The sequence below is a fragment of the Odocoileus virginianus genome, chromosome 8 (genome assembly GCF_023699985.2).
Source record: "Odocoileus virginianus isolate 20LAN1187 ecotype Illinois chromosome 8, Ovbor_1.2, whole genome shotgun sequence".
Classification (NCBI taxonomy): domain Eukaryota; kingdom Metazoa; phylum Chordata; class Mammalia; order Artiodactyla; family Cervidae; genus Odocoileus; species Odocoileus virginianus.
This window is the reverse complement of record NC_069681.1, coordinates 79,262,278-79,275,147: the sequence shown is the minus strand read 5'-3', so window position 1 is coordinate 79,275,147 and position 12,870 is coordinate 79,262,278. Positions and strand designations below refer to the sequence as shown.

The window sequence follows — 12,870 nt, the reverse complement described above, 5'->3', positions numbered from 1 at the left end:
ATGGTCCAGGCAAATAGACACTAGAATCTAAATATAAAATATGGCCAGTGTGCTGCTTTGGGTTTCTTTTGGCTGCTGTTGTTCACTGTTAACATTATTCTGGTTTTTGCTTTTATTAGTGTGAGGAGATAGGATGGGGAGCATTAACTGTAGGAAGGATCCCTTTTAAGGAGACATTACATCAGGAACTAGCTATCAGAGCAACTGGGGAGAAATAGAAAACAGGTGCAGAAACAGGTGAGTGGAATATTGCTTATCACTGCTCTGTATTAAGTGCCTGGGAGAAATGGGCAATTTTGCTGGGTGCTGTGTGCCTTGTATTCTAGAAGGACTGGTAGACAACCTGTTAATGCAAACTATATGGGAAAGAATGTCAACTGAGAAGCTTAAGGCACAGGTAGGGCTGTGTAGGCAGAAAAGTTATGTTTTCAGGTGAATGAAGGAACCAGGAGCAGAGGGAGGCTGATTCTGGGGGCACATACTTGAAGCTGGAAGATTCTGTGTAAGGAATTAGTTCTAAGACAGGGTTGGGGTCACCAGAAAGACTTGAATAAGACTGGAATACCCAGAAGTCATAATTTGACTTTAAATCAAAATTCCTTTACCTAATATTTTTTTTCTTTGTAATTTTAGATACATAAGTCAGCATGTCAAACCTCATTTCTGTTGTTGTTATTCAGTTGCTAAATTGTGTCTGACTCTTTGCAACCCTATGGACTGCAGCATGCCAGGCTCCTCTTCCACTGTCTCCTGGAGTTTGCTCAAACTCATGTCCATTGAGTTGGTGATACTATCTAACCATCCCACTCTCTATTGCCCCCTTCTCCTCCTGCCCTCAATCTTTCCCAGCATCAGGGTCTTTTCCAATGAGTTGGCTGTTTGCATCAGGTGGCCAGAGTATTGGAATAAGGAGCAAAAGAAATAGACAAACTCCAAGAATGCACCTCTAAGCTTTTCTACTTATGAAAGTTCAAGAATGAAATGGTATCTCTTGGGTCCCTGTGAGTAAAATGAGGAATTTATGGCCTGTCATTCTGTCTCCACCCCAGTTAACACCCAGACTTTTCTAAGCTCATGTGGGGTGTGGAGCCAAAGATTACATTTTGCACCATGTTTCTTCATTGGGAAGAATTTTTTATGTTTACATTCTGCTTTAACATTTGTAACCACATTTCCAAAGTTATGGATGTTTAACTCAGTTTAACTAGTTCATAGCTTACATGACATTCCCCATTTGGAGATTTTTAAATTTTGTTTGGTTTTTGGGGAACTGAATTACATGAAGAAGTTTTCCTTAGGAAGTTGTATGACAGAGACTGTTTTTATACATGAATAGCAATTTGGCTCAGCTCCAGGTTCTTGACTTCAGATGTTATCCTCTCCATGGTTTTGTATGTATTGTTCTGTCTTCATCCAGCCTTTCATGTGGCAGATGAGCACTCAGGCTCACCTAGCTTTATTACCATTTGCATATGATTATTGATGTGTTTGATCATTCTGTTTTATCTCTTAAGTATAAGCATTGCTATACAGTATAGATAACTATTTTCATTTCTAGAATAAGTAATGGAGGATGTGTATAAGGCACTAGGAACAATCCGGAGTTACAGAAAACAATAGAATCTTAAACTATGAAAAGAAAGGAAAGACTGATGGAGACTGAGGGTCACACATAATAACCAAGTAGAAGAAGCCCCCTGTACTAAGTTGTACAATGTTAGACTAGCCAAGTGTCTGAAAAAGAAAGCTGAGCACCTAGAATGGTTCTTGTGAGATAAAGCTTCTGGATGATTCTATTGGTAATAAAAAGAGAAAGATATGTTATATAATGAGAAATAGTGATACAAAATAAAGTAATTGTAAAATTTAAGCCAGATATAACAAAGAAGAGAGGAACATTTATGTAGAAGGGGGAAGTTCCAGGGAGGGAGCTGGAGGTAGAAACGGGGTAGGGGAAGAAAGAACTGTATTTCTCTTGATACGTATGTCAGATTTTCTATCTTGTCATTGAGTTTCTGCCAAATAAATTGAGAGGCAAGAGCTCTTGGGTGAAAGCTGTTCTGAGAGTTATTAGACTCTAGGGAGCACCACATATGAGTTAACTGAAAAGTACTCTTTCTGGTAGATCTTCAGCTCTTTTAGTAGTAAACTTTACGAGGCCTCATCACTAGCCAAAGCACAATTTGGAGACAGGTCAACATCTTGTGGTATTTTTCTTTTATCCTTTCATTTAGAACGTCACAAAACAAACCAAAGTGTGTCGTTAGTTGAGAAATTCTTTCAATCTGCCAAGTTAGCTTTAGGTTGGGTGCATGAGACAAGTGCTCGGGCCTGGTGCACTGGGAAGACCCAGAGGGATCGGGTGGAGAGGGAGGTGGGAGGGGGGACCGGGATGGGGAACACATGTAAATCCATGGCTAATTCATTTCAATGTATGACAAAAACTACTGCAATGATGTAAAGTAATTAGCCTCCAACTAATAAAAATAAATGGAAAAAAATATATATATATATTAAAAAAAAAAAGTTAACCAAGAAACATTTATTTCAGTTATCTCTGATTATTCTTTTTTTTTTCTTTCTTGATTTCCATATTTACCTTACTCTCTCTCATTCTGTTTATTTGCCTTTCCCCCTGCTTTACAGGAGATCATCTTGAATTTTAATTCTAGTATCTAAGTTACATTTATTTAGAATCGTTTCTTATTTCAACTTGTTCCCTATTTTTTCTTATACTTTTATATATTATTTCTCTTTATGGTTTTCTATTCCTTTTTCATGGAATGTGATATTTTTTCACTGAGGACAAAGTAGACTTCAAAGTTTGACTATTTTCCTTAATAACTTATCCTCAAAAATGTATCATTTCAGTGAATCTTCCAGTGCCTTTATTAATTATAATAAGCTAAATTGTACTTTTAATAACAAACATGTCCCCATTTTGGGGGCCTCATGGCCAAGTTCACTTCTCATTTCACTGGCTTAACTGTGGAGTTTACTTCTCACTCATTCCGAGTTCACTGCAGATGGGGTCTTTCTCCATGTGCTTGTCTTCCATGCAGGAACTCACTTCCCGACACAGTGAAGTGACCGTGGTCTGCACCAGTTCCCCAGCAGGGCAAGACTCAATGCTCGGTCTGGGGCTGGGGCTGCAGGTGCAGAGAATTCACAACTGAATTATGACTTGAAGTCATGGTGAAGAAAGCAGGACTGGAAATACAAGAAGTTCTTAGGTATCGGGAATAAAATCTGAACCTTGTGATAAAACATGAGGTTTTCAGGGTGCCGGCATGGCTGCATTTATACCTTATCAGGGAAATTATCAACACTGGTTATACATGTTGAAAAAACTGAAGAACCTAGAAGAGAAAACGGCTGAAGTTTTATTTGGTTACAGAATAATAATACTGACAGTGGTCATTTGTATGGCTACTTGGCTACATCTTTTTGCTGTATAGCAAAATAAACACTACGCATCTCCTCAGATTAAGGTCATGTTAACTGTGTAAGCTGTCTTTCATTAAACATCCCACAAGTAGAGTCTCAGGGTTGACAGTTCAACAAATTAAAGTGAACATTGACATATATCATTCATTTTGTCACTGACTCACAGTGTTTTGTCTTCCAAGTTTTGCATGAACAGCATTTGTTTTCTCTTCCCAGACACACCAGAAACAAACTAAAGAAAATTTACATCTTTCTTTTGTAATCTTACCTGATACCTGCCGCTAAGTCACTTCAGTCGTGTCCGACTCTGTGTGACCCCATAGACGGCAGCCCACCAGGCTCCCCCGTCCCTGGGATTCTCCAGGTAAGAACACTGGAGTGGGTTGCCATTTCCTTCTCCAATGCATGAAAGTGAAAAATGAAAGTGAAGTCGCTCAGTTGTGTCCAACTCTTAGCGACCTCATGGACTGCAGCCTACCAGGCTCCTCTGTCCATGGGATTTTCCAGGCAATAGCACTGGAGTGGGGTGTTATTGCCTTCTCCAACCTGATACCTAGCAGCCTCTCAAATACATATCCAATAAACAAAAGAACACAGATAACAAGAATTAATTTTATTGTTTGTACTTTGTTTCTTTTATAAATAATTTTAACATCCCTCTTGAAAAGTAAAAATAAACATTTTCTTAATAATATATATTAGTTGATAGAGTATTTTTTGATGCAAAGCATCAAAACAGACTTCAGATATTATTCATTCTAGATTCTGTCTGGATTGAATTGTATTAATAGTTTTAAGCCAGTCAGTTGGTTAAGCTAAAAAGTAAATCACTTAGAAATATTATTTTCAGCTCTTCCTAATGTATTACCATAACAACATTTTTGCAGTTCTCAGAGATCGTTTGCCATGGACTTTGAATTCAGTATTTTTTGGTTTGCCTTTGCCAGTTCTTTTGGAATAAATCTCTGTGAAAATGAAAGTGTTACTCACTCAGTCATGTCCGACTCTTTGTGACCCCATGGACTGTAGCACACCAGGCTTCTCTGTTCCTGGGATTCTCCAGACAAGAATACTGGAATGGATTATTATTTCCTTCTCCAGGAGATCTTCCGAACCCAGGGATCAAACCTGGGTCTCCTGCATTGCAGGCAGATTCTTTACTATCTGAGCCACCATGAATCACTATATCCAGATGCTTTTAGGAAACTTTGTTTATACTTCACTTGTAGTCATTACATCTTACATTTAATGACATATTTTTACGATATAGCAAACATTTTGACAACATTTGAACTCCTTAAAGACAGAGGTGTTTGTTTTTGTAACTTGGTAAGTATCAGCTGACTTTGGGAGTTCACTCTTGTAGGCAGTGTCCCAGCACAGGCAAGATTATCTCAGGTCTTTAAATTTGGTGACCAGTCTTTCTTCATTGTTATCATGCTTTTAAGTTGAAAAGATTAAAGTTTCAAATTTAAGAAGTGAACTATGAATCAAAGTCTATTTCTGGGCAAACTCTGGGAGATAGATAAGGACGGAGAACCCGGGCATGCTACGAAGAGTCAGACACAATTGAGTGACTGAACAACAACAACAAATACAAATAATTTTTGGTAAAATGTATTGTACTTTGAAATTATATATAATATGAGCTATAATGTCATATACATATGAATAGAAAATACTTAAAATTTTATATTTGTAATATCCTATTTCTCTTATATCTTACTTTCTTTGATTAATATTTTTATGAAATGTCAAGCCTTTCTTCTCTATCCATTTTCTCAAGTCCATATTTTTATTATATTTAAGCTACCAGTTTTAGTTCTGTTTTAAATATTCTGCTTCTCGAACCCTCCATTACAGTATCCTGTCCACATATCTTTGCTGACTGCTCTTATAGTTGACTCCCAAGTTCCAAGGTCATCTCTTCAGCACGATGTGTCCTGACCCCTCATCCTAAAAATCAAAATCTATCTTTAGTTCAGTCACCCAATCACAAAGCCCTGTCTTAGTTTCTTTACCCAGGAAAGGTGTAAGAAATTACATTATCTTTGTTGCTTTGCTTATTCTGTATGTCACCTTCCCAAGAAGCCCACACCCCAGAATGCAAAGCCCGTGTTAGAGAGGCCCTGCCCTTCTGGTTTCAGGACTAATGCTCAGAGCCTGTTACACTGTAAGCTTTCAACATGTGTTTGTTCAGTGAAGGGAATATAAAATCACATTTCCTAAGTGTCAGTGAATCTGAAAGGAAATGTTTGAATTTATGCTGAAGAATGGGTTATCATAAATGATAAACCAACCCCACACCAGGAGAAGCCTCCACTGAAGAAACCCTATTAAAATAGATGAAGGCCTGAGGGCTTCTAAGGGTGGCAGCTGCTCTCATTTCAAAATAGGCCTAGTTCCTCCTCCAGCCAGAAGCCCTCAATGCAATCTCTCCCCCATAGCTCCTTCAGCCTATAATCCTTTCTGACGGAATTCCTTGCCTCAGCCCAGTCCAGCAATATTTCTTTCATGGCTGGGCTGACTGCCAATGGCCCAGATAAAGGCGGAAACCCGAGTGGAATATTTTGTTCTGGTATAGCTTTCACCTTCCAGCTGCTCCATCTCCAGGAGGAGGGTGGTCAGTGCTTGACGTGGAGGTGGAGAGGCATTTTCCACATCTTAGCAGTTTGTCTGAGATAGACCGGGGGTCCTTAAGCATCCTGGGGAGGAGCCAGTCTGCCTGGAGCCCTGGGGACGTCAGAGCATCCCCGATTGTGCCGTTCGCCCTTCAGCTGCTCAGCGATAAACATAGTTTATTACTCATGCGTGAATTTCTTCTCCCGATCCGGACTGACTTCCAGGAGCCTCTGAGTAATAGTGACAGAAAGATGGGTTTCTTCAACCCTGCACATGGGCATCTCACTGGCATAAGCAGTGATCACAAGCAACTAATTCCTCTGACTTCAGCACAGCTGAAATAAGGGCCATTTGAAGTCATCCAGTTGGAAAAATAGCATTAGGGCTCTTGAGAGAGTGCAGAAGTTTGAATGGTGAAATTTCTGCAAGTGGTCAGGTCAGTTTAAGAAAGAATCTCTCTGGGGGCCCTGTCCTGGGTATCTTGCAGGAGGGTTGGAGGTGTCAAGCAAATGGAGGCAGTGGGGAGGAGAAGAGAGAGACGACAGAGGGTTATGAACTTGGCTGCTGATGAATGACGCATATCTTCATATCTTCCTGTCTTTTTTTAGCCACTTTATAATTCCAGGCTTTCCTAAGGTCTGTTTTATACATTTATATTTTGCCCAATCCTTCTGACATTCTCCAGGTACTATTCTCTGGGGAATAAAAAGCTAATTTGGGCTTCTACTACTCAAGTAAATTTTTTTCCTTACAAACTTACCTTGTATCTGCCCTTCTCAAAAAATGCAAGCAATCCAGATATTGTTGAGATCCTTTTCAGAGAACTGACCTCTCTAGGTTGTTAAATTCTTTCAGCTCCTGGAAAAATAGATTACTTTAGATGAGGTCTAAAGGGCTGTTGAATGTGTTAAATCTACTATAATTCCAACTAATGATTTTTATAGAAGGCTTTTACTTGCATCATTGTTTGAGTGAATAACAAAGAGTGGGGAGGTGGACAATGGACTCAGTTGGTTGTTTGCCCTCATGCCTACTAATGCATAAAACCAAAAACCTGAAGGGAACATTCTGAGATAAAAGCCTCCATCCGCAGCTTCCAGGGAAAAATTTATTCCAAAACCTCAAGACATGAAGTCGACTGCACTTAACAATCTCCATAAGAAACTCTGCCACTTTAATATATGCTCCAGTGTCTTATCAGTCTTCATGAGCCCTAACATAAATAATTCCAAAACTAGGTAAAAAATGTTATTGTCTGCTTCACTCATCCACATAGCTTCAATTTCTTGAGAAAGTGATTGGCATCTATTAGGCACTAACTGGGACAGATAGTTCAGCAGTAAAGAACCCTCTTGCCACTGAGATTTGGATTCAATCCCTTGGTCAGGAAGATCCCCTGGAAAAGGAAATGGCAACCCCTTCCAGTATGCAAGCCTGGGAAATCTCATGGACAGAGGAGCCTGGTGGGCTGCAGTCCATGGGATCACAAAAGAGTTGGACAGGACTTAACGACTAAACTACAAAACTAAAAGGCACTAACTAAAATCTTTTGAGTAAACGAATTAAAAAAACTGAATAAATAAGTTACACAGCAAATAAAGTGATGTAATTGTTCTAGTTACCAAGTATTATTGAAAATGTTTTCTATCAGTTCAGTTCAGTTCAGTTGCTCAGTTGTGTCTGACTGTTTGCGACCCCATGGACTGCAGCACCTCAGGCCTCCCTGTCTATCATCAACTCCTGGAGTTAACTCAAACTCATGTCCATTGAGTCAGTGATGCCATCCAACCATCTCATCCCCTGGTCCCCTTCTCCTCCTACCTTCAATCTTTCCCAGCATCAAGGTCTTCTCCAATGAGTCAATTCTTTGCATCAGGTGGCCAAAGTATTGGCGTTTCCACTTCAGCATCAGTCCTTCCAATGAATATTCAGGACTCATTTCCTTTAGAATTGACTGGGTTGATCTTCTTGTAGTTCAAGGGACTCTCAAGAGTCTTCTCCAACACCACAGTTCAAAAGCATCAATTCTTCAGTGCTCAGCTTTCTTTATAGACCAACTCTCACACCCATACATGACTACTGGAAAAACCATAGCTTTGACTAGATGGACCTTTGTTGGCAAAGTAATGTCTCTTCTTTTTAATATGCTATCTAGGTTGATCATAGCTTTTCTTACAAGGAGTAAGCGTCTTTTAATTTCATGGCTTCAGTCACCATCTGCAGTGATTTTGGAGCCCAAAAAGTAAAGTCTCTCACTGTTTCCATTGTTTCCCCATCTATTTCCCATGAAGTGATGGGACCAGATGTCATGATCTTAGTTTTCTGAGTGTTGAGCCAACTTTTTCACTCTCCTCTTTCACTTTCATTAAGAGGTTCTTTAGTTCTTCTTCACTTTCTGCCATAAGGATGGTGTCATCTGCATATCTGAGGTTATTGATATTTCTCCCAGCAATCTTGATTCCAATCTTGTGCTTCTTCCAGCCTGGCGTTTCTCATGATGTACTCTGCGTATAAGTTAAATAAGCAGGGTGACAGTATACAACCTTGATGTACTCCTTTCCCTATTTGGAACCAGTCTGTTGTTCCATGTCCAGTTCTATGTATAGTGCTATTTAGGCACTGTATGAATTTGGAAGATATAAAAAGTCTCTTAATCCCTGATTCTATTTCTCATAACTTAAGAAGGATGTATCTGTACACACAAGTAACTCCAATCCAAAACAGACTATAAAAGGTATTATCACTATAATCCATAATATATTGAGATAGCTTGAAATGAAGACCTGTAGTTGTATTAAGATGAATAAAGATGGACTGGAGATAAGATTATGAGCAGTTTTGAATTATTGGTAGGATTTGAAGGTTGAAGGCCCTTCTACGTAGAGATGATGCCCACAATAAGGGCACAGAAATAGGAAAATGCAAGATTAGATTCTGAAATAGTGAGCAACCTGGTGTGTCTTGAGGGTCATATATGTCTACACGTGTCTGTCTGCTGGTGGTAATGATGAAGATGGCAGAAGTGGGTGGGGGTGGACTGGAAAGGCTTTCTGGGATCTGTAAAGACAGAGAGTTCAGAGTAGAAAAAGATCGTTCATGTCACATAATACTCCATTGTAGGCAATCTGGAATTTTTGTCCATTTTGCCTACTGTTCTGTTTATGGCCTCTGGAAGAGTACCTAGAACATAGTGTGTGCTGGGTAAATGTTTGTTGAGTGACTATGAAATACTATTATTCAGAGGATGGCAAATGTAAGTCTTATCTTTGTGGAACTGTTTAACTCCCATTTTGTTTACATTTTCTCTATCACAGAGACAAAATTCAAACTGGAAATGTAGAACATTATCAGTAAAGGACATGTAAAGCCAGGACAATAAAATAACATCTAGAAGATTTTACTAAGTTCAATATTATTGACTATTGAAAAATGACATATTAGGTTACTAAAATAATTTCAGATATAATTCCATAACTACTGTAAATAATTTTTTGAGAACTCATGGAGAACAGCAAAGGTGACAAGAAAATATATTGGCTAATATTAGCCCAATTCTTAAGGGCAAATTCTATGAAGCAATATGCTACATTTTGGTTCCTGTCTAAATTAAAAAATTCTAGATTATTACTAAGTGGTTATTTGTAAGTGTTTGGGGTTGCTCAGTAGAGTAGTTACCGTGCCACTCCTAGGTGGAAGGTGATAGGAGAATGAAGGATGAGAGATAGGCCACAGATTAAAGTGTGTTCTAGCATGCACTTTCAGAACACAGGAGCAGTAAAACCAGCGTGGTGTGTAGTCATTGGAAATGAAGGGGTTTTTCTAGTCCAACGGTAATTAATCAATCAGTAAGACACTAATCACATTGTAAATGGTCTAAATTCTGCAAAGATAGACTGTAGCTGTTAAAACAAAGGGTAATCTTTAATTGGAAATTACTACTGAACAAATGCACACATACATAGTACCTAGGCACAGAAGCTAGAATCAGACTAATTTAAACTAGCCCTTAACATAGCTTCAACTCTTACCCAGACTTCGTCACAAAATCCCACCTTTTAGGGTTATCTTGAGATTCAAATAAGGTAATTCTTGGATAGTTCCAAGAACAATGCCTGACACGGGATGAGGACTTAATTATGAGCTATTTTTAATGCTACAATAAAAAGTGAACATCTTTAAAATGAAATCTTTATAAAAATTCTATAATTAGATAAGAATAAATATCTTACTTTTCATGAATTAAAAAGTGGAAATAAATAACAGTGAAAATATTGATCTCTATAGTTCATATGGGGCTTCCCTGGTAGCTCATACTTTCAGGCTAGAAACATTTATTAGGCAACTTCTATGTGTTAATACTCCCCTAGATACTAAGAATGGAAAGACACTAAGACAATGTACTTATTCTTAGGGAGCTCAATATAGTGTAGAATCTGATCATTGTATCAAACATAAGACCTAAGATACATTATTACATATATTTGTTTCATAACTATCTCTGTTAGATTTTAAGCTCCTTGAGGGCCAAACTATTTCATTTTCATCTTTATATTTCTGACACTAGGATACAGCCTGCCATGTAATATTACACTAGATAAAGGAATGGTAACATCTCATCACGTAAAAATGAACTCCACCTTAAATACCTTGAAATACATAATATGATAGAATAGGCATTCTTTAGCTGCATATCTGAGCTTGAAAGAGAGAAATGAAATTCTTCAGTTGCCACTAAAGGTGGATTGGGAAAACAGAGCTGAAAACTCATTAGTTGATGCTATAGCTACTCTGGGTGCTGGTGCTGGTCTCAACAAAAGATTTAGGCTTTAATGCCAAGAGGTACAGGGGTAAATTACTAAAGAATGGACTTCAGGGGTTTCCCTGGTGGTCCAGTGGTTAAGACTCCATGCTTCTAATGCATAGCGTGTGGGTTCAATCCGGGTCAGGGGACTAGGATCGCACATGCCTCAAGCTGCGGCCAAAAAAATAAAAACAAAATAAACAAAATTAGGAGAAAAAACTCATTTAAAAAAATGAATGGACTTCATAAGGAGGAAATTGAATCCAGAGGAGCGATTGCTAGATAAGACACAATCGTGAGCCAAGAAGTTGGTAAAGATGGGTGAATGTAGATAAGAATTGATCATATAAAATATTAGCCAATGATGATTAATCTGGGATAGGCAAGCAAATTGAAATGTTGACACAAAATATGTGAGATGGAGGAAAAGATACTTCCCTTTCTACAGGAAGAGAGATAATGATCAAATTTAGACATTGTTAGATCAAACACAAAAACTAAAAATTTAAAGGTAACCTTTAATAAATGGTTTATCTATATTTCCAACTAATATAGAATAAAAATTAAAACAATAATTGATAAAAGGTAGAAATGAAGGAAAAACGTGGTAGATTGAAAGCATTTTGCACTACGAGTCAATAACAAACATCAGTAGTCTTCAAAAAAAAAAAAAAAAAAGAAAGCTCTAAATAAAATGGTAGAAATCCGTCCCAATCACAAATTTTAAATAAAATAAATGCTAATGACATAAATTTACAATTAAAAATAGAGATTTTACAGGTGGATTTAAAAAAATCTAGAACATGCTCTTTAAAGACACACACTTATAACAGAAAAGCCCAGAAAAGTTAGAAAAATGGAGGAAAATAGATCAAAAGGAACTGATGTATCTATGCTGACATATTTTTAAGTGAAAAGGTGTAACTGTATGTAATAGGCTCTGAGTGAAGTGAAAGTCGCTCAGTTGTGTCCGACTCTTTAGTGTGCGACTATATAGTCCATGGAATTCTCCAGGCCAGAATACTAGAGTGTGTAGCTATTCCCTTCTTCAGGGGATCCTCCCAACCCAGGGATCAAACCCAGGTCTCCCATACTGCAGGCGAAGTCTTTAACAGTTGAGCCACCAGCAATTATAATTATAAGGCTTGCTGCTGCTGATTCGCTTCAGTCGTGTCCGACTCTGCGCAACCCCATAGACGGAAGCTCACCAGGCTCCTGTGTCCCTGGGATTCTCTAGGCAAGAACACTGGAGTGGGTTGCCATTGCCTTCTCTGATTGTATGGCTTATGTAACTTGTATTTAGAATTTAAGGATATATTGCAGTGGTGAGGAATTACATCTTTTCAGAGCAAAAGCTTAGAGTTTTTCATAATTTCAACTCTTGGTATGAATTATGGTCAAATATACTAATAGTACTAAGAATAGTAGCTAATAGACAATGATTATTATTATTATCTGCCAGCCACTATATAAGTACATGTTATTATTTAAAGTTTGAAAAAACTCTGAGATAGCTATTCTTACTAACCCCCATTTTAAAGATGGAGAAATGGAGCTTTTTGGAAATGAAGAGGTTTTCACAATGATATGAGCCAAACTGACATTCAAACCTGTGCCTGTCTGATTCCTTAGTGAAAGTGAAAGTCAGTCAGTTGTGTCCAACTCTTTGCGATCCCATGGACTTTAGCCTGCCAGGCTCCTCTGTCCATGGAATTCTCCAGGCAGGAATACTGGGGTGGGTAGCTGTTCCCTTCTCCAGGGGATCTTCCCAACCCAGGGATCAAACCCAGGTCTCCCGCATTGAAGGCACATTATCAGCTGAACCACAAGGGAAGCCCAAGAATACTGGAATGGATAGCCTATCCCTTCTCCAGGGGATCTTCCCAACCCAGGAATTGAACTGGGGTCTCCTGCACTGCCGGTGGATTCTTTACCAGCTAAGCTACCAGGGACGCCTGTCTGACTCCTTAATAGTGCCTTTAATCATGATGCTCTGTGGC

At 38.5% G+C, this 12,870-nt stretch overlaps 1 long non-coding RNA gene across 19 annotated transcripts in view; it reads left to right on the top strand.

The window, feature by feature from the left end:
* Window positions 1–12,870, top strand: part of LOC110127127 (uncharacterized) — a 603,755-nt gene that overhangs the window by 356,286 nt on the left and 234,599 nt on the right. The window contains exon 6 of one of the 19 annotated variants that reach the window (XR_011489162.1): window positions 3,664–3,811. The exons of the other annotated variants lie outside the window; for them this stretch is intronic. This is a non-coding gene — a long non-coding RNA (uncharacterized lncRNA). The remainder of the gene's footprint in view (window positions 1–3,663; window positions 3,812–12,870) is intronic. 19 annotated transcript variants of the gene reach the window in all.